The sequence below is a fragment of the Onthophagus taurus genome, chromosome 1 (genome assembly GCF_036711975.1).
Source record: "Onthophagus taurus isolate NC chromosome 1, IU_Otau_3.0, whole genome shotgun sequence".
Lineage (NCBI taxonomy): Eukaryota > Metazoa > Arthropoda > Insecta > Coleoptera > Scarabaeidae > Onthophagus > Onthophagus taurus.
Window position 1 is genome coordinate 14,868,593 of NC_091966.1, and position 25,746 is coordinate 14,894,338.

The 25,746-nt window shown below is 32.8% G+C and overlaps 1 protein-coding gene across 14 annotated transcripts in view; it reads right to left on the reverse strand.

The window, feature by feature from the left end:
- Window positions 1-25,746, reverse strand: part of LOC111413140 (slowpoke 2) — a 393,515-nt gene that overhangs the window by 155,619 nt on the left and 212,150 nt on the right. For 3 of the 14 annotated variants that reach the window (XM_071197448.1, XM_071197431.1, XM_071197444.1), the window contains exon 1: window positions 6,578-6,817. The exons of 2 other annotated variants lie outside the window; for them this stretch is intronic. The gene's annotated coding sequence lies outside the window, so the exon portion shown is untranslated. Of the gene's footprint in view, window positions 1-6,577; window positions 6,820-25,746 lie in introns of those variants that run through there. 9 more of the 14 variants (XM_071197447.1, XM_071197451.1, XM_071197465.1 and 6 more) reach the window with 6 other exon arrangements.

Consider the following 25,746-nt stretch of genomic DNA (forward strand, 5'->3'; position numbering starts at 1 on the left):
TCTTTATCACCCTCTTTTCTCCGATCTTTTATCCTGGCTTTTGTAATATTGAAGGTATAAAGCTTAGATAGTACCCTATATTATTAGCCACAAAAGTAATACAATATCCCAAAATTTATCGAGCCTGTTACATAAAAACTTTCGTTTAAGATTTCGTCATTCACAACACCAAATCATTAATAAACAAAAGAGAAAATAACTAAAAGAAAAAATAACGGTTCGGGTAACTTTATAGCTAAAATTCGGGCAAGCAACTGGATGTTCTGAATAGAAACTCGTAAACGCTTCACAAGTCAGTTCGTATTTCCAAACCGTCCCAATTGTAACAGTTTCCGTGTAAACTTGCTTAGCGGTTTAGATCCATAAATTCATATCGCACAAGCCGCATTACAATGTATTCCATTCTTAGTCAATTAATGTTGAGGGTTTATCAAGGGTCGTTTCACAGGAATTATTACATTTGCTCGACTACGTTTGTGAATGAATACAAGTTGTGATCTACATTGTTACATCTTCAATTCATCTTAAAAAGGTAAAAAAAGATAATATTTTGAAATTAAGATTAAAAAAAATCAAAAAATTTTGATGTATAGTATTAATAATAATATAGAATTTTATTCCATATATTTAAAATATTTAAAAAAAGAAAATCGTTAAAGTATATACGACAAGCTTCTGCGAGAAACAGTCTGAAGATTTAAAGACCAATAATTATGTTTTGCAATAGATTGTATTATCCAAAAGCTAACGGTGATATTGTGGATTTGATTTTAATAAAAACGATAAACAACTATTAAAAATATAAAGTTATGACCTGAAAGAGTACGAATTAATCATTTTTTATTCGCGGTGATTTCATGCTTTTAAAAGCATAAAGAAATTTTCTGCTTTTCATTCGACCATTGTTACGTTGAATGCGAACTCGGAAGGCCTAAGTAACAAAATGTTTCTAAAAAAAATGTTTTTATTGTTGGACATTTTTTATAAAAACATTCTAAAGGGTTCCGATACAACTAAATACCATATATTCCTTAGTAAATAGATGGTAATATAACTAATTTAGACAACGGAGATGATAATAATAGTAGAAACAATTAGCTTTCTAATATTTATCGTTCATATCATTTCCCTAAAACTGCCGTAACTGGGGACTTGTCTGAATCATCTACGACAAGTCCCAATCTACGCGCGCACTCCAGTCATAAATCACCATCGCAACAAGGTAATAATCTAGTATACGAATTACTAGAAAGAGATAGATACTCTTGGTCAGTGAGTAGAAATAAAAAATCATTCAAAAACACAGGAAGTGCTTCAAAAATAAAACCATTATTAGAAGGTTAAGAAAATGACATGTAGGCCATCACTATGGTAGCAATGGTAGCAAATGTGTAGCAATGGAATGTCTGCTGAAGGAGGAGGTAGTCAAGATGGGTCTCGCCAGATGCAATGTAAAAGAATGAAGTAAAGCGGATTGATGTTCATCTACTGAGAGCACTGGCATAATATCAAAACCACAAAGGCGCTGATGGAGCTAAACACTGTTACAGAATATAAATATAAGGATGGCTGATATGTGATAAGCTTTGGAAAAAACTATGAAGTAAATTAAACAAGAATGAAAAAATTGAATTTCCATAAGAATAGAGAATTGATCTCTCTTAGCAAAGTGCTAAATAAGGATGTATGGGGAAAGGCATGAACAGACTTGAACTTCTAACTACAGACAGAATTAGCGAAGAAATATATAACCGATAGAATAAATAATCCAATTACACCTAATACACTCAGTGGTAAAGAACGAAGACTTGAACGAGACTAAGCAAGGATGGGCTCATGTGATGACGATGAGACGAGAAGCTGGATGTAGCAATCAAGAAAGGGTGCAGAAGAAGGCGACAATCGAGATGGTGTCACTCCCAAAATTCTATTGGCCAATATGCTGGGAGACAAACAAACCTTCCTTATATACAGAGGACGTAATAAGAACAACTAGATGGACAGAGTAAGAACAAGCAGAAACACATACATTTCAAATGAAATGATTCCCCGTTATTAGGTCTTAGGGCTTGTTTCTTTTATTGTTATTTCTTTCTATTGTCTTGTTTTCTATTACCATGATCATGGACATGACATTACTATAAGGCAAATGTAGATACAAAAAGTATACAAGACGTATTATATGATGGTCAAAGACTGCATATCTACCAACATGCAGTCTTTTACTGCGCAACTTCGAAGGTTAAAGGGTGAAAGGGTACAACATCTATTTAATGTTAACATTGTCTTCTATGCTACTGAAAAAAAAACCTACATTTAGTTATGCACAACATTAATAATTTTATTCTTATCATGTCTAGTGAGTACTAGTATTCTATGAGCGTAATTTTCATTTTTGGATGCAATTGCTAGTCGTGTTCATTGTGTTGATCATTGGGTGGTGCAATCTAATTTTATAATAATATTTTATTTATGGACGAACGTTGCTAACAAGTAATGGAATTGCAAATTTCCACACCTATTATTGAGCAAATGCAAATCGTCATGCTGTTGAGTAAGCAAAACCGGAACAATAAATCTTTTTGCGGAGTGGTGATTTAGACCGTTAGTGCTGCCATCATCTTCAAAAGGTGCTATGTACTTACTCTTTATAAAAAATACTTTTCGGATTGTTAAATGAAGTGCCCTTAAAAATTCGGTTAGAAATGTGTTATATACATGCGCAACCATTCGCCCAGAGTATCCATTGATATACAAAGTATGCTGGACGTACCGCTGTAGTGTTCTAATAGTTCCTTATACTTAATTCAAAATAATAATACTTAATTCGATTGGTATACAAGATCCAAATATATGTACATATGCGTCAATTCGTCAAATACCAGAACATTATGTTCGTATAGGAAAGGAGCAATAATAGAACCGCTTTTCTACAACAATAGCATAATTAGACTGTGCTGTTACACAGTCTAATTATCGTTAACATTATATCTTTCCTTTTACTTAATATTACTCAGAACCTATTATAATAGTATTATTAATGAAATAGCTTTGATTATAAAAAAGATTTAAAGGTATGTTGAACTTAAAAATTGTTTATATTCTGCCTGGGCAGCACCCTCACATAATATTACCTCGCTTTTTTTATCACGGAAATAGCAGAATAACACCGAAAAGAAAGACAGAAACATAAGTAGCACACAAGAGAATTAATTATTAGAGAATATGTTGGAGAGAAAATGTAATATGCGAATTCTTAGTTGAACGAAACAAAGTCATCTTTCCTTCTTTGCACATCAAGCTAGCTAGATTTGATGAATTTGATGAAACGTTTAGTAAAGATTCTAGGGCAGAGTTGATTATGCATTTCGTAGATAGAATGAAAAGTGACTGGGATACGTACAGAAAAACTTTATATAGAAAGTTTTGACAGTCCATAAATAAAACCATTCGAAAGAATCTTTATTTGCTTCCCTGAGTGAAGATGAGTAATGTTTATGGACATATAAGCAATATGTTTAGTAATTTCAAAGATCTTTGGTATAACAGGAACATAAATCTTCCATGTCTACACAGACTCTTTGATAATTTTCTTGAAAATATAGGTGATACCAAGGAAAAAAAAGAAAAAAAGATTTCGACAGGATATATCAAAACAATGGAGATACTAGGAGAAGATGAGACAGATACATGATGGCAGATTGCTGCTAGAACTTGTAATGAGACAATAAGACAGTCGTTTGACAACATTTAGTATACAAGTTCCTCAAAAACGATTTTCATTTCTAGAAATGCCTTTCAGAGAAAGAAATTCAAGACCCAACTATAACTAATGCAGAACCACATTTAACTGGTCAATTATAACTTAACGATTTTGATTGAGATTATGCGGCACAACTCCTTAATAACCATGTATTCAAAGAGATATAGGTCAGCTTTCTCATCAGAAGAATAGAAGCTGTTTATTGGCGGATCACATCTTTACCTATTGCATACGAGGCTCATTTAACCCTATGAGATTTTAAGACTTATTCAGGAAAAAATATCAAATACGCAGCATTTAAATGGCTAATATCTGTAGGTTTAAAAGTAGTGACTTTAATTTTAGGATTGAAACCGGCTATAAGAAGTATTGTCGTGTTGAGAGTGGTCAGAACGTTATGTTAGACAAAACTAGTTTTTAACATCTGGGTACATTGTAGGTGAGAATTTTAACAGAAATTGATCAAGAATATCGTAGATAAAGCTGAGCGAAGGTTAAGGACGTTGTTTGTCCTGTGAAAAAATTAAATTCATTTTATACACTCCCATTTAAAGCTTGTTCCGGTAAACATGGGATCAGTTAGCGATGAACATGAAGAATGGTTTTACCAGAAGACACCGCAGCTTGACAAGCGATATTAAGACATATGAGAACCTATCATGCTTGCAGATTGCTTGGTGTCTTTAGAGGTATATAACAAGGGGTAAATATAAAAGAAAAATTAGTCGTTTAAAAAATATATATTCTTTTAACGTAAAATAAAATGTTCTGACTAACTTTGGGTATTTTTTTAATACACAAACGATTTTGTATATGAAAGCTGACGTGATGTAACCATTTTATTTACAAAGCTTGATTGGGTTCGGGGTGAGGTATCAAATATTTTTTATGTTGCATAGACATGTGCAAAACAAATTTTTGTTCATAGATATTTACTTTTTTCGATTCAAACGAATACTTTTACTTTTTGATTTATTATTGGTATAAATTTTACTCACAATACAAGCTAACTGACAACCGTTATAAACATGAAAACGGTCTGCAAGAAACGCTAAAATAAACAACGTTTATTATAATATTTAATTATAAAAGAATTAGATACACATTATATTATGTTAAATGGTAACATGTTATCTTATTTCACATTGATACAAAAAAGCTTGATATATAAATCACCATTTCTAAGATGAATCCCGGTTGCAAAATTTATACATTGACCTTTTCCCTCGATACCTATCTTCGTGATCCCAGTCAATGTTTTACTGAAACGCTTAGAACCCGGCTGAAATGTGTCAAGAACTTGATCAAGGGTGAACCTCTAAATCCAAATCCGGATTTCCGGTAGAGTGATATACGTTTTACTTCTGTACCACACCCTATTTCAGGATAAAAGAAGTTTTAACCCGAAAATGTTAAAGGGCATAAAATATCAAAGTTTCAAATATTTTTATTAATAGCTTAAACGACTTAGAGTCGAAAAGTGAGTAGATTTAAAGAATTAAGAAGCACTTTATTCTCAAATTGAAATTGGAACTTTGAACGGAAGCTGTAAGCCGAATTGATGCAGTTGGTTTGAAACTGCTAACACTGTTAAATTAAATTTTCTGTTTCGAAATAAGTGAGAAAAATAAATTTGAGTTTGTTTTTTTAAATATTTAACGATTTTCAATGAATTATGAATAAAATCAATCATAATGATGTAAAAATTAATTATAATCATTTCATTTACAAAAACACTACACCGTTTGGCTGCATTCCAAACAAACCCGTTTAATCCCGTAGTGAACTGCTCGTATTTTCGCGGTATTTAGTATATATATTAAACTTTGCTTATTTTGAGAAAAGCGACTACTAAATCTATTCGATCAGATTTACGAAAAACCCCCGTCGAAAGAAAGTTTTAAACATATCTTGTAGACACTTCCTAGGCAGTTTGTTTTGTCAGGATGTTAATCTGTTTATTATGTCCTAGATGTAGAGTAATAGATTATTCCACCGTCTTTATGTTTCTGTGGTTAGGTAAATCTTTACGTTTGCTTCAAGAAATTGGTAAATAAAACTTCAATTAAAACTAAAAATGTTTAGATAAATATGTCTCTTTTTGTTTACATATTTTAAAACAATATCGTTAGAACAGAAACTTCATTTCCTCTACATATTGATTTGACTTATTTATTTTTCGAAAATTTGTTTCAAAAACTTGTTTGTGAGTTCAATTAAAATGTCAACAATTCCGTTACATTTCGTATAGATTTTACAATTTGCTTTCGATATTGGAAAGCTAAAAGAGTCTGCCAGTGATACTCCAAAAAATAGTTAACAAAAACTATTTAGGTTCGTAGAGCCCGAACGGTAAACTTCGAAATTGCATATAAATGAGTTATGCAAGAGTTTGTGTAGTATGCCAAATACGAAAACTTTAACCGATGGCGAACCTTCCTTAAACTTTTGATTATTCCAGTAAAGAGTTAATGAATTGAGACATAGTTTCTAATATAAAAATTAAATCAATTACGAGGTGATTTATCTATAATTACATCAAATTTAGAATGTTTTGGGTATCGACAACATTTTTTAGAGATATTTATTTGTCGAATATTTTAAAGTTTGTATTCATAGATTAAAAAAATAAATAAACGAAAAACAGTACACAGCACATCAGCACGTAAAACAATAAAAGCAAAATAAATTTGACATGCTTTCAATATTGTAATATAATAATCCGTCGCGAAACGAGTTGATGCAGTCAGTTGGCGAAGAAAAACAAATATACTAAAGTTTTCAAAAGTTTTCTTAACTTATACGAATACTTACCTACTTTACAAAAAGCACATAGTAGAGCGCGTTCTCACAATTCGAACACTTCCCAACGAAAGACCCATCAAAGTCCCCAACACTCGCGTCTTTTCAATCTCTATTCCCCCGTAGAGCAGTATCTTTCAGCCAGTTCCGCGGTTCGTCAGAAACACCTGGTCGCGGCACATGCCTTCCACGAGCTTCCACGATCACAATAATGCGCGAAGCCACGCTATCAAGGAGCAGGCGCTCTACCATCCCCACTTTTCGTGGAAACTTTGACAGTACACCACGTGCTCTCGAATGCATGCACATCAACGACATCAACGGAGATGGTTCCGACTCCTCCGACATTACCAACATCACAACCGTTCTCATAAGAGAGTACTGATGCGGCAGAATATTGCGGCATCAACCCCAACTACGATGATAACTTATTTACAGTGACACAGTTTCGCAGAGAGTGTTACTGACCTCTTCACTGTCTCACTGTATGGCAGAATTTCCGAGCAAAACGTGACATTTACAATTCGCAGTCGCATTTCGTTCATGATTTTATTATAGGCTCGGTCGGATGGACAGAATTGATTATTTCAGAGACGAATAACGTATATAATGAAGATTTCAATGTGAATTAATTGTAACGTTCACGAATAAATTATATTAAGACAAAATTGATGCATAACTAATTATTGCTGATAGATATAAAAAATTAACAATATTTCGTGCTTATAAACTGAATAAAATTGTACAACTGAAATTCATCAATTCAGTTGTAATCCGATGATGATTTATTTTAAACCGAGTTTTGTTCGGCCAATATCAACACAAAATTAATTGTTTTTATTCTAAGCAACGCTTTTATTTGACACTAACAAAACTATATGAACATAAAAGTGTTATAACAAATGTTGTGTTCCTTTGCAAGATTTAATAGATGTTTAAAAGAACTTAAACTTTTATATACGTGCTATTTACCAAAAACTACTAAAATCACGTGTTATTATTGCGCTTTAAACTTTTTAGTGAAAATATCTCTTTTATATGAGACGAATAAAACTTTACTTTCTTGAAAATCTTGCGATTTTTGAAAATTATACTAATATAAAAATGAAACTCTGTTCTGACTGATTGTTCTCTTCACTAAATAGAGGAAACTGGTACACATAACATCATCCCATTTCTGTAACAGTCCATTAACCTTTGCTCCAGAGGTGAAATATCTCGATGTTATCTTGGACAAAGGACTGACTTGGAAATCACTCATTAGTTGAAAAACCAACAAAGCAATGATTGTACTCACTCAGTGTCGAAGGGTAATTGGAAATACTTGGGGATTAAATCCAAAGGATACAATGTGGATCTACACGTCTGTGATAAGACCCACGGTAGCTCACGGGGTCATAGTTTGGTGCTCAGCACTGAAACATGCCTACAAGGTTAAATTGCTGCATCAATTGCAACGAGTGGCCTACCTGTTAATCACGAGCACCATGAGATCGATGCCCACGATCGCGCTGAAGACTATGCTGAATATTTTTATCAGGGAGGTGGCCGTGATGGTGTTGCTTCGATTGTGATCACTGAATAATAAGCAAGTTGTAAAAATGGGAAAAGTCATATAGTCATATATAGCAGCCAATGTGATCATCGACTCCAAAAAAGTTGGCAGAAACCTTGTAATCTGCACTGATAGTTGAAACGAGCGGCTAAGAAGTCACCGATCTCCCCTGAACCGTTTATACCTCTAACTTTTAATGCAGCGTCAAATCTGATCAACTCCATCTCCCATCAAGCTTTTGGCAATAAAAAAAAAACTCTGCTCTACCCTAACCGGAAGAGATCTACTCAGTTCCTGGAAAAATCAAAAAGTGACTTGAAGCTCCTCACCCACTTCCTGGTCGGTCACTGCAAGTTACGTAAGCACATATTCTACATGAATCTGGCGAATACATTCCTCTATAGAGGGTTTGAAATGGAAGGCAAGACGGTAAGTCATATTGTTTGTGACTGTCCCAACCTCGCGTGCTTACGGGAATCCACTTTTGGCGTACCATGGCCCCAAATTTTGGATATAAAGAACATACCCTTCTGTTCTATATTAACGTTCATTAAAACCTTGGCTAGTTTTCTAACCCCTGATTGAACTGTAAATTGTGAGAATGTACAAAGAGCCCGCTGGGGCTTAAGTGCTGTGAAGAAATTCACCCCCACGTGAAGCTACATACATACAACAAGTTAACTGCCAGGTATGAAATATATATTACAATAACCAGAAATCTTTGGGTGCCGGCGGTCACGTGGCGTTTAACGTGTTAATAACACTAATAAAACTGTGTTGGATCTTTCTTAAGATTTGAGCTCTGGCAAACGAAAAAATGTATAGGTAACTCCTGTAATCCCCAATAGCAGGACAGACTAATAGGAAGAAATGCACAAAACGTAGGTCACACCCATTATTGTCTTGCGGAGATTGCTCTTGCTGACAAAAATTGTAATAAGCTCAATACTTCACCAATCCTTCACCATCAGTTCCAACATAGACTAGAGTACCACGAAGGAATGAGTCGAAAGCACAAAGCTGTAAATATATACTAGCAATATTTTATGGAATAAACCTCACCTTAAAAACAGAATTCCTTAAGGCTTATAATAGAAGACCTCACAAAAACTTAAAAAATGTTCCACCCAACATAACAGAAAGAGGTAAAGAAAGAAATTGATGAAAAGAGTTTGTTTCAGGGGTATATGCTCTGTTATTGTAAAAGTATGTAAGTTGATTGTGGATGTAGTCATACTACAAATTGTAATAATAAAACCAAGAAAAAGGTTGTAAAGAATAAAGTGGTGTGCGTTCTTCTAGTCAAATAGTCTTTAAGTTGCCCTCATGTGGTAGATTAACAGATATCTGGTGCACATAGCACAAATAGGACTTATCAGACAGACTAATAATATTCTTTACTAATAATTGTTCTCGGAAAGAATAGACTATGAAAGGATGTTATTGATTAACTTGGAGAGCCAACTATACCTAATAATTTTCTACTAGTGACTGCTACGAAATAGATCTCTATGAAATTACATGAAATGAGGTTAAAGTTATCACCCACAAAACCGAGATAATGCTACTCCAAGGATAAGATAACTAAAGACCAGATTAGATCACTTGATGGAAGATTAAGAAACCAAATTTTCAAATTGCATTAACATGAAATTAAGATATCAAGCTCACAACCTAACTTACAACCCAACACTTCGTGTGTGAAAAATTTAGAGCCGTATTAGACAATGTTAAAATAAGTGATATTCGGGATGGCGAATGACATCATAAACAGAAAAGACCAGAAACGAGAAAGATGTAATGGTAATAGCATGGATACCTTATATACCAGAAAGTCCTCCTCTTGTTAGTAGTCAAAAACAAGCTTCTTCAATTATCATTTTCTCGATCCTCTTAACGCATAAAGTGATTAAAATTCGCAATAAAATATCTCGTTTAGACATTTAATTTCTTTAATTTTACCTTAAACAGAGACTCCATATAAATATCATTAATCCTGCAAAATTACGTGACGTGTTTAAATAAGTTCGGTATCTCACGATCTTGAATTAAATTACCTATATTTGGATAAAACGTAGAATTTCAGTCTCAAGAAAGGTAAAAGAATAATTTTCAGGGAAAGTTAATAGCTTTTCAACAACTTTTCAAGAAACGAATAATAAAATTAGCTACAGATAAGAAGTTCTTCTTGAGAAGTCGATGAGTGAGTGATTACAAGACCCTGTTCAATATGATACTACTATCTGTGTCAAAAGGTAAGGCCCCTCATTTTAGAGATCTATATCATCGCAACCGCTAGATGCATAAAACTTGAGATAAAGTTTGTTGTAATCACTGAACTTTACCACATATGTGAATTTGAAAAAGATGTTGCTGGTGTGTGTTCCAGGCAGGACGTCGCATCTTTATTTCTTTATGTAGGTAAAATAAAGGCGCGACGTCCTGTCTGGAACGCACTATCTTTTCCGATTGGAGAAACCCCCTCTCCTGGCATAGCTTGAAATGACTTTGAAATATTCAGTAATTACAACAAACTTTACCCCAATTTTTTTCATCGAGCGGTTGCGAAGATATCGATCTCTAAAGTTGACTTTTGGCGCGAATAGTAGTTCAATCCGAATGTTTGGAATTGTCTTCCAAACTCAAGACAATAAGGTCTTTGGCTGATGAAATAGAGTGAAATACCTCCATTAGTCCCTAATAAAATAAAGGAAAATCTAAAATTGGCATATATGGGTAAAATCTTTAAGGTATGTTTACGTGTTAATTCGTAAAGTATAACTGTAAAGTAGACAGCGTCATAAAGTGGTCGTAAATAAGATATAAATGATTTTTGGAATATTTACTATTAATACTTTCTAGAACATAAGTTAGGTTAGTTTTAGACAATACCGAAGTACACCAACGACTCTAACAACTTAGTACTTAAACTCCTTAAACTAACAGTTGAATTTGTTTAACAGTTTTCATCCGTGTATTCAGTTGACAATTGAGATCGAAAAAGACAAATGTATTTCTTTCCTAGACGAAAATGATAAGAAATAAAAATAACATCATTCAATTTGACTGGTTTGTCAAACCGACGTACTCGGGACACTATTTGAATAATTTCTCAAGTCACAATTTCAAACGTAAAATTTGAAGCATAGAGTTTCGACTATCTGTGATAATCACTTTTTACAAAAAAAATCTCAATTTCCTTAGAACAAATTTTGTCAACAATGGTTATCCTCTTAAGTTGATCAACATACTTTTGTTTTCAACGTATTCACATAATAATATCAAGCAGATCAGTTTAACTAGTCCTGAATTAATTAATACAGAGCGTTTCACTTATAAAAAGCTTCCATACATAGGACGGTTAAGCGACCAGTTAAAGAAAACGTTGAAATGTATTGATAACATAAGGATCATTGACTGCTATGATAACAAATTAGGAAACCATTTTACTAAACTTAAGGATAAGACTGATTATAATTTTAGATCCAACTTGATTTATTGTGTTTCATGCAAGGGTTGTGATGGAAAGTATGTTGGTCAGACCAGTCAGTGGTTGAAGAGTAGAATCTCAAAACATACATATTATAAGTGCATATTACAAGTGCCTGTAAACTAAAAAAGTCTAGTGATGCTTTATCCCAACACGTTTTGGAGTGCGGACATGAATTTGATTTTTGGGATGTAAAAATTTTAAATTCAGAAATTAATTATCATAATAGGCTGTTCTTGGAATGCTGTAAATTTTAAAACAGATACTCAAAACCTTACCAACATTTATGCTTATTTGTTTGCCTTAAATAGGTTTAACCATAATAATTACAAGGTTCTAGCCCTAATAACACCTCAACTTTCTCCAATGATATGTTTTTTTAGTTTGTTAATTAGATTTATATTAATTAATTGGTGTTAAATTAATTAAAGTTGAAGTTTAGAAATTCAATTTAAATTAAGCTTATTCTTTGTTTCATGTTCATTGTTTGATGAAGTTTTGCTTTACACTGTACATCTTGAATTTTTGGGGTTTGTGTTCTCACTCCAAAAAACAAGTTTTCCCTTTTTACATTTGACGGTCGTGCGTCTTGCGTTTGCTTGTTTTTGATCAATTTAATTTTGACGAATTTTGAGATTTTACGCCACTTCCAGTTACAAGTAAGTATTATTTTTTGCTTCTTAAATATGGTTGCTTGACTTACGTTTTTTCTTTGTAAAATCTTTTAGCAATAAAATGCTCTGAAGACGATTGTAACCAACAATCGAAATATTAGCTATTTTAAAAAGTTGTTTTATTTTTAAGCCTGCTGACCGAAAATCCGATTAATTTATTTACTTAAACTAGTCGAGTATTGTAGAAAAGAACGAGAGCATGTAGGTCCTTTAATTTCATTAAATGCAGTAAACGAGGTAACTCGAGCAAACGAGACGACTCAAAGGCACTTAAAATATTACATTGCAAAGGTTACAGTAACTTTAATTTGGATTTATTTTTAATGGGTCTTTTGGCGGAATCCTTGTAGGATATAACTAAGTAGGACAATGTTAATAATACATTCTCTATTTGTAGTAGTTTCTTCCTTGAATTGCCGATGATATAAACTTATTAAATAAAACTTAGTATTATACATGTTTAATACTATGTCCTATATTATGTAAAATTTTGATAGATCTTCTTGATAGGCATAATATTTTATCTATCCAGCAATGTGGTTATCGTTTGGAGGATGTCACGGATGATATAATTAGATTTAAACATTTGATACCATTCGATACCCCATTCTTTTGGTTATACTTACTATATCGGTATTTCGAAGAGATCCAACAAATTTTTTGCTATGTTATGGTTTCAAATGTTCCAAATTTCATTTTTCATTAATCGAAATGTGGACATCCTGTACACTACACCCATACCTCGCTTTACGGCCTAGATACGTTCCACGAAACTTGGTCGCAAAGTGAAAAGTCGTATAAGGCATCAATTATTCTAATACATCGAAAACAAGTTTTTTTGCCGTTATAGCGAAACATTTTAGGCCGTAAATCGAAAACGTGCCTTAATTGAAGAGAGCCGTTATAGCGAAATGCCGTATAAAGAGCGGCCGTATAGCGAGGTGTGGGTGTATATTTCATGGAAGCCGTCATGCCTCAAGATCAATCCTTTATCTATTACTATAGCATTTAATATATAATAAGCCAAACATCTCAGCTAACAAAACTCAGCTATATTATTCGTATGTTGTTAATTATAGTAACCGAGCATAAAATGCCATTAATTCTAATTTACAGAGGATGGCCCAAGAGGCTTCTATGAAAGTAGCATATAACCCTATCATTATACAATTTTGACATATAAGTAGTGTGGAAAAGGTAAAGAAATCTTTTGTAGTCAAATGGTGTAGAAATGATGTCAGGTTAGTTGTTACTAAGTTATACTGTAATTTAGATTTTTCATGTTTCTTCTCTTACTGTACTCTTAAACTATTGTACAGTGACAGAAGCTTACTCACACTTTGGGTTTTGCTAATTGGCCGATATTAACATTTATAAATATGTCCCTAACAAGATCAGGTTCCGTTTTGATGTATGTGATGTTAATACTCAGCAACATCATACGATATGTATTCCGCCCCGTAGGCTGCCAATTTATAAGTATTATTACACTTCTAACGTAGCCGTAGTCTTGAATAACGTACATGATCATTCAGGCAGCAGCAAAGTGAACTTGTAGTATGTACAAGAAGGCGTACTTACTGTAACGGTTATTATTATTATACTCAACTCTTCTTTTATTATTTTTAATTAAGTAGTAAAATGTCAAATGAACTTTTGCCAAAATATTTTATTATATATATATTTTATTATATATACATTTTATTATATTTAAAAAAATATTTTAAAACTCTAAATTACTTAGATAACTCGCTTCTCAGCAACTCCAGTAATGAATTACAAATAATATAGAGCCTGTATTTTAGGTTGGTCAGTTTTTGCCGTACGCAAATTGTGATCATGACAATACAAGGTAATAAAGCAGTAATAGAAATAAATAAGGTTTTACTATTCAGTGATACAGCTACATACACGTGACACAGATATATTTTGCAAATGCTTTATGCTATGTATGCAGTAATAAATCAGAATTCAAATTATGTATTGCTATTAAGTATGCCGTCGTTTGGGTTGAAATTGATCTTGTAAGTTAGAATCTCAGCAACATTATTTTCTGTGTATATCTATGATTTTGTAATTTTCATGTGTTCAAAGGGAATCCAATCGGGTCCATAGATTCGGAGTTGTTTTAAATTTAATAACGTTATGTTAGATTGCTTGGGTATATGGGGTGACACTGATCCGTTAATTTCCAGGATCAATGTCACACATGCCAGAATCTGACTTAATATTGTAAGAATTGAAACATCGTCAACAATATTGATCCCGTTATTGACCTTTGAGCAGATGAAAATTAGTTTTTTAGGTGTCAATCATGCCAAGAGAATATCATTGAAATCTGGAATCGCGTTCTCATAATGATTACCTACCAGAAATCGTTGAAGCTGCGTTAAAGAAAGATGATAGAAGGTATAACGTATAACATTTAGTACCCATCATAATAATTGCAATGGTAGTCGAATTAAAAAGTTGGCTTTCAAACCATTTTCATATTTGAACAAAAAGGCATAAGAGCTGCTAATTGATGTAGAAGAGGAATATTAAACGACATAAACTACATATGGAAGCCAGAAAGAGTGTTATAACACATAATGATAAAGATTTTTCAGGAATGTGTTACTTAATATTTTGTTAAATTAAATTATAAGTAATATTTTTTATGAACACTAACACTAACTCTTTTAAGGTGTTAGCAAAAATATATATACCTCTTGTTGCCTGTTATAAATCACACCACCACCTCTTCATTTTCCCGAAGAGGACCAAGAAAGGCGGTGGTCGTATTATATACATCATAAAATTCTTTTATCCGTATACTAAACGTCATTTTATCAATAACTTCCTTGCCAAAAAATAAAACCTATATCTTTTGATCTCAATTCATGCCTTAAATACATTAAATTGTCTAAACTTCAATCTTTTAAAAAAATAAAACAAATTTTATGCTGAATCACAATGTTTCTGCTCTTTTTCCTTCTCAACTGGTCGTTCAGAGAGAAATAGAATTCCACCCCAACCCCTATTAAACTACCGTTAAATTAGTTTACCTAGTACTTTCCAACCACGGCTAAATTTATTACCTATTGCTATCTCGCTTCTTTTTCTTCTGTCTTCCCCCCTAGACGGGAGTCAAAATAAGAACGTATAAAATTCGACGTTCGCATTCCGGGGATCATTTCGCTGAAAAACGAGCTGAAAGGCGACTAAATGGAAGTGGCCCTAAAAATCGCATTATCGACCTCGCCTGTTATACCGAAAAGCCCCAGTTATAAAGGGATAACGAGACGGAGGCGGCGTAAGAAAACGGCTACATGAAAATTCTTAAGGGTATGGAGATTGTAGTCATATCAATGGGAAAAACCTATAAAAGATTGCTCAATTATTATGTATTACTTACGCCACCATTCACATTTACTATCCAATTATATCGTGGCATTTACACATAATGTTTTATAGTTCGAGATGATATTCTCTTGGGATAAAAATAATCTCTATTTAAAGAAAAAACAAGAAAATGCAGAGATTATTTTTTGTAAGTACGTTGCGTTGGTATCTATTTGTATTTTTTAAAATTGTTTTGAAAAGGGTAATTAAGCCATTTATAACTTACTTAAGATCTCCATTTGTTGTGGTAATTATAGGTGAGATATTTTTGGATGAAGGGACTCACCTGAAATTAAAAAGAAAATAAAAAATTAATTCTATTAATAGTATTGCTTATGTACTAATTATAAGTTACATAAGAACAATATGATTTTAAAATAGAACAAAAATATCAGCAATGTCAAGTTTATTTTCAACAGTTAGATATAAACCTAGAAGTTATGGTGTCTTTGCTAAAATAAAACGTTATCGTAGATTAACTTACCAAAATCTTGAACGCAAAGTTTTAAACCAGGTCAATAGTTAAACGAATTTTAGAAAAGCGTCTATATCAATTCTGTAAATTACATGTTAGATAAGAATTACACCAAAGCGATTATGAAAAAGACCATGTATACAGAATATATAAAAACCTTGTAACAGAAGTAGAATATTGATGCTTTTTTTCTTAATTTTTAATCTTTGCCATCCCAACACCTCCCGCAAACATCTTTTCTTACCATTTTCTTATTATTATTTTCTTCGTCATTTGCTCTTATGAATCTTTCTTTATTATTCACAAATAACTTTTCGGGTATTGTATATTATTTTGGGTGTCTATACTATCATTACGTTTCTAATCTTTTTATGATCTGAACTTGCCTCATTTATTACGGTGCCCGCATCTACGTAAAGTGAAATAACACTTTCACCGCTTTGTGTGCTAACTATCTCAAGTTACCTCTGGATGAAACATTTAGTGACACGTTGGAAACTGAAGACGCTACTGAAGTATGTATCGAAGAAACTGACGAAATTGATGTTGTCAATAGCGCATCTCAAAGCGCCTATGAATCTAGTGTAATTAAAGTTGAACTACATAACGCCGTAATTAATAAAATTAATGTGAATGAGTTTTTTTGTAAAGAAAATGTTCTACGTAAAAAAGCAAAAATATATCTTTTATATTGTAGCTACAGAAATGTGAACAGCCTGCTCAGTCATCCGAGCAGAATGATATGACCTGAAGTGGATGTCACAGAAATGTTTGGATTTATAGACACTCTTGGTCTTATTTGTAGTAAAGGCAACAAACAGAATCCTAATAGCGTACTAGAACAGATCTATTTTTCAGGCAGGAATGAGTATAGATAGGTATTTTGTGACATATGCGGTTCAACGATCTCAGAACTAGACCTGACAGAAAGAAAAATGATAAATTAACTCCGATTTGTTAGATGTCTAACATTTTTGAAGACAGAATTGTAGAAATAGTTACTGTCCATGAGCTTGAGCAACCATAGATGAACAGCTTTAGAGGACGGTATCTTTTTCGCATTTACACACCTATCAAATTCAGAAAATACGGAATAAAAATATGGACGCTGTGATGCAGAAATATATTTCTTTTGTAATTTCGAAGTATATTTGGGAAAAGTAGAACTTGCAAGTAAAAAAGATCAGGATTTAAGAGTTGCTAAAACTTTAGCATAGCATTGGCATGACGTAATATTCCGATCGACTTGTGAGTGTTGTACTCTTGTTATTTTTAGTTTACTAAAAAAATGTGTTATGCATTATGAAATCTAGAAAGTTTGTCATTCTCTTTTCATCATTCCACAATCATCATAAAATATTACCTTTTGAAGGAAATAATTTCAAGCCAGAAATCATTTTGACATGCAATAATACAAAAAGTGGTATTGACGTTCTACATAAATTAGTGAGAGTACTTTTAGTTTATCCTTTTGATAAACTATGCATAAGAGAAGCACGAGGACGTGGTCATTACGATTGTTTTATAATTTTATTGACATTGCTTGCTAGATAAGTTTAGAAATCTTGCTTTTGAAAAACCAAATGCATTGTGCTCTGTCATTGAAGGTTCTGGAATAACGATATACAACAAAAGAACAGCAACAGATATGAAATTTGTGTTCCCTAATCGTAGTAAAACAAGACAGACTGTCTAAATCACAAACTTATAACAAACGCAAACTGCAAACTCGTTGAAGATGGTGAACCATATAAAGCACATTATGAATATCAATTTTACTAATATAATCTAATAATTATTATAACTTTCTTTAATATAGGCGATTTTTTGACATTGGAAGTCAGTAATATTAATTAAACTAAAACTAGAACTAACACTAGCACTATCACTAGAAGTAACACTAGAGCTAAAACTAAAAACCTTCGACAAAAACATGTTCCAAGTCACTTCGAACTTGTTTCTGATGATAAAATATAGTTAACGTTGAATAATATTTAACTAAATGGTTCTTCGTTGACCCAATTTTAGGATTCCATGGAAAAGTATTATTTTAGGATGACAAAAAACTAATTACCTTGGAGTCTGTGCGACATTATCGAAAACGGGGGTACTCAAACTGTCGATCATGAAAAATATTTTAACTTTATGACTTTAAGAGTCGATCGCAAAAATATCCGTCGGGTCGTTTGTGACATTAACAGGGACTGTAATCACTGATATTGGTTCTTTATATCCTGTGAACCGGCATACTGTTGAAAACTGGAGAGTCGGCATCTGTATTTTGATTTGACCTATATTTTGTTCGCTGAAAAATGCCCGACAATTTAATTATCTTAAAACATCTTAAAGAGCATTGTCGATAGATTCTTTTTTCGAATACTACTATTACTATTATAACTTTACTTTACCATTATGACCATATCAATAATGAAGTTTGATTGCAACGCTATTATATACAACAGATGAGCTTTCGATCATATAGCAGTGTTGGACACTAAATTTATAGCAAGATCTTCAAAGGCCTTATATATTTTGGCAACCTATTTGTAAAATATTTGAATTACTGTATTCTGACGATCATATCGTTTTATATCAAAAAGATAAATTTGCTACTAATCTTAATGTATCACACTTTGTCGTGTATAGTGGAAGAAGTTTGCCTTGAGGAGCTTAATTTTAATTATTTGTTGCACAACCCATTCCGTTCCAACCATTCTTGCACATCCGTCAAATACAAGACCCTCTAGTTTGTCGTTGTCCAATTGAAAATTAGATAGTGCATGTGGAATCGTGACGCTTATCATTTCAGCGGGAAGCTTATCTGAAAATTGAAATCCTTAGAATTACTTTTTGATAGTACAGTTTGGCGAACGACTGCTTTTTTCTTTGCAAGTAAAGTTTTACACAATTACGAAAATATACTAGCCACGTATATTGATCCTACCATTATAATTTGAAACCTCTGCTTCCGGTCATATTGTTAGCGCTTACGTTAAAATTATAATGTTTTTTAATAACTTCAGTTTGATGTCATCTTTAACAACAATTTTGTCTTCTATATGAAAGCCTAAATCAAACTTTGGATTTTTAACAATCGTCTGTAGTTTTGGTCTTAAAGGAATTTCGAATATTCACTACTTCATAACACACGACAGCTATAGCAATAAAGTCTAATTTCGAATATTTGAAGAGATTTGAGATGAATTTTCAGTTTCCAAATTCTCATGAACTAAAAGCTTATCTAATTATTCGTTTATCGCCGATTAACTTATATATTAAGCAACGGTGGCGATCGATAGACGGATACCCTGCATAAATTCACTGGCATCGGTGAATAAATAGGAACGAGTTTGTTCCTATCCGAGAGTTACAAGTGTTACAACTTTGCTTTATATTAAACGTGAAACCTTTACTCTTTACGATTTCCCTTTAGTCATAGATTAAAATTTACCTAATCACCAATAAGAATCGATTTTAAACTGTATTGACCCATTTTTGTACTAACAGCTCTTAAAGAGTATTAACCCTTTAAACTAACTTAAAAGTTTCATTTAATTAACATTGACGGGGAATGATATCAACTTTTCTCAGCCCCCTCCTTTTCCGACGCCGTTAAAGACGACTGCATTTAGCGGTTGGTGTAATGAGCATTACAGAAATAATGACTTTCCGTTAAACGTGCTTTGAACAAATGAATGTCGATTTACCAACAACGGTTTATTTAACCGCAATAACATTCATTATTGGGCAACGGAAAATCCTGGGGTTGTTTGTGGTACCAGACATCAAGCGCACTTTAGATTTAATGTGTGCTGTGAAATACACGTGTAATAGGACCAATAATATTGAATGAATATTTAACTTGTAGACGCTATATTCTTCTACAAAATAATCGAAAAGATAATTTAGATTCTCCACATTGATATGAATATATATTTTACATAAACCAATTTTTGAACGAAAGATTTAAAAGACGATGAATACGAATGGCTTCTCTATACTTCTGCCTATGAGGATACAGCTAAACGTCGTTTTGCGCCGGTTCGATTTACGCCGATTCACAATTACGCCGGTTGGCGTCGGCGTGGGATTCCCCAGGAGATTCACTCAGGAAACTTTTACAGACTGGTTTAAAAATTATTTTTGCCCTACTGTGCTTAAATTTTGTGACCGAAATAACCTTCCAAAGAAAACAATCCTCCTATTAGACAATGACCCAGGACATCAGCAAAATCTTGACACCTTAGACACGGGATTGGATGTCAAAATAATTTACATGCCCCCTAACACAACCTTCGTTTTATAACACATGGATCAGGGGTAATTTCTACCTTTAAAGCGTATTATTTCCGCATAACATTAAAAGCAATGATTAAGGCGTTAGATAATAATTCCAATGGGAGCGTCAAAGATTATTGGCGATCATACGACATTTTAAAAGGAATAAATAATCTAAAAGTCTGTTTGGGACGAACTGACAAACAATTGTTTAAACGGCGTTTGGCGTAAACTTTTTCCTGAATTTATACAAGGTGCAAGTGTAGAAGTGGTAGAAGTGTAAAGTGGTAAGTAACAACTGAAGATGTGACCGAACTGTTAGACGTGCATGACCAACCACTCTCAAATCAAGAATTAGAAAAGTTGATCGAGGCATAAGATCGCCTTCAATCAAAAAATCCCGAAGAAGAAGAGGATGAGAAAGAAAATGATCCTAAAAACGGATGATCTAACTCGTATCCTTTAACGATTAACAGGTGAGCTTTCTGAGATAGATGGGGATTACAATCGAACCGCAAATGTTAAAAGAAGTGTCACAGCTGCCGTTCGACCTTATGCGAATGAAATTCGATGCTTTTTTCAAAAAAGTGTGAGACTTTAATTCAGTACCGATGAACTAGTGAGTTAGTATTTATTTCAAAAACTTCATTATTTATATCAAGAGATTATTATTTATTTTGAATATATGTATATAGGATATGTATTAAATAAACATGTCATGTTAGATAGTTCTTAGAATTTTGACATGGAACCTAACCTTATATCGTCCATTATATTTGTGTTCATTTTACGCCGATTTTGTTTACGCCGGTGTCTCGCGGAACGGAACCCCGGCGTAAAACGACGTTTACCTGTACATGATAAAAAAAGCAACGTTGCAAAACTTCAGGATAACGCATAAGTCAATGAAAAAACATGAATTAATGTTACATCAAGTAATACGATACACAATAAAAAGAAAGTGATATCACAATTATGATTTTTCTGAATTACTTGTTGTTCAGTATTGCTCTTCTATACTCCAGATTTGACTGTTTGGATCTGTTTTTCTTGTTTTTTGAAAAATCAGTTATATACAGATACTTAGATAAACGTAACTGATAGACACTGAATTTTTAGCAAATATAAAACGTGATCTCACAGAACCATTTCAACTAGATTTATCAATTCCACGATTTTCTGAGAAAAAAAGTTAAGATGGTAATAATGATAACAAGAAATCCAAATAAACCACCACAGTTCGATTTTATTACTGGACTGATATTACAGAAATTACCCAAAAAGAGCAATTAAAAAAAACGTGAAAACAAATCTCTTACAGACCAAAAAGCCTTCTACCAATTTCCACAAAGGTGGAAGAAGCAAGATATATACCGCGACACTAGTTTTTCGCCAGTTCAACAAGTTCATAGAGTGATGAAGCAAATTACTACATTTCAAAGATTAAGCAAATTCTGAGACATTAAAGCAGCGTTTAGTAAGGTGTAGCACATAGGTCTAAATTATAAGCTGAATAAACTCATACCCTTTCTTTCAGGTCCTGAACTCACAAATCTAATTATAAGTACATTATTTTCTAGTTAAATACTCACATGGCCGTAATGTGGAACACATGGAAAGTAAAATATTAATGCATACATGAATACTTAAACCAATTTGAATATATGAAACTCAGCTATGAAGAAGTACAGGTAACCTGAAAATGTTGAAAAATAACCAAAATAATTATTTAATGATAGAAGAGTAAGATATCTACTGTAGCAGAACAATACAGCATTATTTAGGTTGTCTTCCCTTCATGTTTACAATTGGAGAAACAACTCTTTTTGCTTTTTCTCTAAGAGCACCAACGACTATAATTTTCGTTTCTAAATAGTTCTTGTATCTTGGAACATGAACTAACTATCCATAGATAAGTTGTAGTATAATATGTAAACTTCAGTATTGAATACGTAAGAGGTATTTACGTCATATTGAGCTTGTACTGTTCCGTTAAATATACATTTTTAATAATCTAAGCCTATTGAAGCAATGAACATGCTTCCGATTATTCGAAGAAAAACGTAAACCAGCAAAAATCTCAGTAATTAGCCTCAGAACTTAGATGAAACATGTGGACGACAAGCGCAGAAGAACGAAAAATTAGAGAAGGTCACGAAAACTATGAAACGAGGAAAAGTTGCCATTGCTGCTCTTACGGAAATTAAGAAGAAATGAAACATCATTTGTAAAAAAAGTTTTATATTTGCAACAGAGCAAATAAGGGAGTATATTATACGATTCTGAAACTGTAAATGAAAGAATAGTGACTGCAAATCTTAATCCTGACAATGGTCATTGGCATTGGGTTTTCCAAACGAAAACGCCACCATCCCAGAGAAAGATCAATTTTATGAATATCTTCGAATATTGAAGATCTACTTCTAAAAGCCGGTGATCAACGAGAATACATTCTCTGAGGAAGGATATATAGTAGCGATAGTGGAAGGTGTGGAGAACATGTCCTAAATAATAATAGGTAAAGACTGAAACAGATTTGCAAAGAACAACATTTACAATTTTAATTGAGTTTTATATGAACAGTAATGCCCCAAAGTAAAATTGAGAAACGTTATCTCACCAACCTATCCAATAACTAAAGCCTGAAGCAGGGCTGCTGCTTGTCCCCAACACTCTTTAAAATTTACTTGTGCGAAGCACCAAAGAGATGGAGAGGATTATACCAAGTAATGTGAATCTAACTTACAGACTGCACAGGATAAAGAAAATCTGGAATTTATGTCAAAAAAATGTTTCGATGAATATGAAAGCTGGGGTCTTAAAATAAATTTTAAGAAGACTAAATATATGACATATGTATTGAAGGAGAGTACAAAAATCTGAAGTAAAGGATGGTGTTGAAAATGATGTCTGCAGAATATAGTAGTTATTTGGAAACAAAAATAATAACGGGCGGGAGAACTCGAAAGGAAATGGAAATCATAATGAACAAATACAACAACTAGATATCTGTACTCGATGTTATGGTCTAAAAGTATATCACCTCAAAAGAAACGCTGTATAGATTTTACATTCATTAAAAGCATTGCATTATGTTGATACTAAACAAAGACTATTTGCGTTGGAAGTGGATTACTTGCCAAGATCAGCAAAGGTATCAGAATAGATGGAGTAAGAAACGAAGGAATAAGGGAAATAATGAAGGTGGACAAAACAATAATAGAGAACACTTAACAAGAACAGCTAAACGGGTACGGACAAGTTGTGAAAATACCACAACAAGGATTTCCAAAATTTACTTTCCATTATACACCGACAGAAAGGAGGAAGCGAGGAAAACCAGTAGTTGTCTGGATAAGTTTATTTTTTCTTATAAATGTTTTCTACAAGAACAACACATTGGATAATCTTTTGAATATATACTTTCAACTAGAATGTAGTAATACAGTTTTTCCTTTCTTTAGAACTATGCTGATTGATTACTAGATTATTACTAAAAATGAAAGCTTCACTAATTTTTGTACAAATTATAATTAGTTTGGATTGAATGTAAAATTAACAGACTTGTTTAAAATTAATTAAGACAGTTAATGAGTTATTGGCGATTACAATATCCTTCGTCTTCGATAACAAACAAGGGGTGTTTAAATCGATTCATTTTGATGTGCTTGCAAGGGTGGGGTCAGCAGAATCTCTCCTTTAAACCTATTAATATTTGAATCCAATTAGAAAAGACCCAGCACGACGAACTTAATCACTATGTGCTTAAAGATGCATCTACTATAACATGAATGAGATTCTCTTCATCTTCATCCACATTATATGCTTTTGAGGTTCCAGTCCTAGGTTTACGACGAAAAGGCTATTCGAAGTAATTTTTAATTAGATTTGAATATATTAAGTTCTGAACACGAACGAAGAGGACCAGGATACGTTAATCCAGAATATAGGAGATATGGTCTATCTCCCATATTCTGGATTAACTAGTTTAATACAACACGACGAAAAAACTTGATGCACAATGCGACATTTTCCACACTCGTTTTGAATAATTTCCTTCCCTATAAATGGTACTAACTCGCTTCTTCTGTGACGTTTATAATATTAATTTTTCATGCAGTTTATCCTTGATTTATATTATTCCTTGACACATCACACTCAACTTTTCAAATATTTAATTTCTTATATTATTTGTAGATGTTAAAGCGTAAATTTTGGAACATTTTTTGCTATTTAACTACCAAGTGTAACGTGATCTTTGTAGATAATAAGAATGACATGGATGTTTGCTATTACGCACGAGTTTACGTTGTTTATTAAAACAAAACGATGTACGTAATTTTCTAATTCTATAAACATCTCATTTTAAACTTATTTCGATCTTTTTCGTAAACTCTTTCTGTTATGAACGTGTTGGAACTAAAAAACAAATAAAAGTTAATACGAAACCGTTCGGTATCCAAAAATTGTTTGGGCTTCAAACGAATTTACCCTGTTCAAAAGATCCGAGAATTAAAATCTCGGTCGAATGCGATGTGACAGACGCTAGACAAGCAACAAAACTCTACCCGGTATTTCGCAAACAGCTGTGAATCGTGATAAAAAACGAATTGATTTTCAAAAAAAGCTTTTCAATGTTTCCCGTTATCAAACAATATAAACTAGGACGACAATTTTAAGCTTAGGCAAAGTTGAAGCGAAAGCAAATGACATAAATGTGTTAGTAAGGTTCAAAAAATCGTTTCATGCGTCAAAACGAATGATTTATTTGCATTGGCACAACGCCTAATTTAATTCAATTTCAACCGTCTAATGAACAACGTGCCGGTAATTTGTACCGGAACTCACAGACAACGCCTTTATTAAACACCGAAATTCGATTGTTAACAGTTTCCTTCATCAAAATTCAGAATAATATTGCGTAACATTTCAATCAAGTCTTCATAAAACAATAACATAAACTTAAGTTATTATTAATTATAATTATTTATTTTAATTATGAGTTTGAAACAATTTCAGATATTTCAAAACTTTAATAGGAAAATTTCCGCACTATTTAAAAGTTTGTTACCAAACTTCGCATTTGAATAGCTCGGCATTATACCTTCGTCATTTGATGGACATTCTCCAGGTATTCAATACGTTCACATCAAATGGGGTAATGGACCGTTCATGTGGTTATTGAATGTTCAAAGCTGCTATCTGATAACATCACTAAATTAATGCTGTATTTAGGTGATCTAGCAATAATGTAATGGCTATTTTATTATCAGTGAGTTTTTACTGGAAAATCTAACTATCGTTTTCATCATCAATTATGTACCA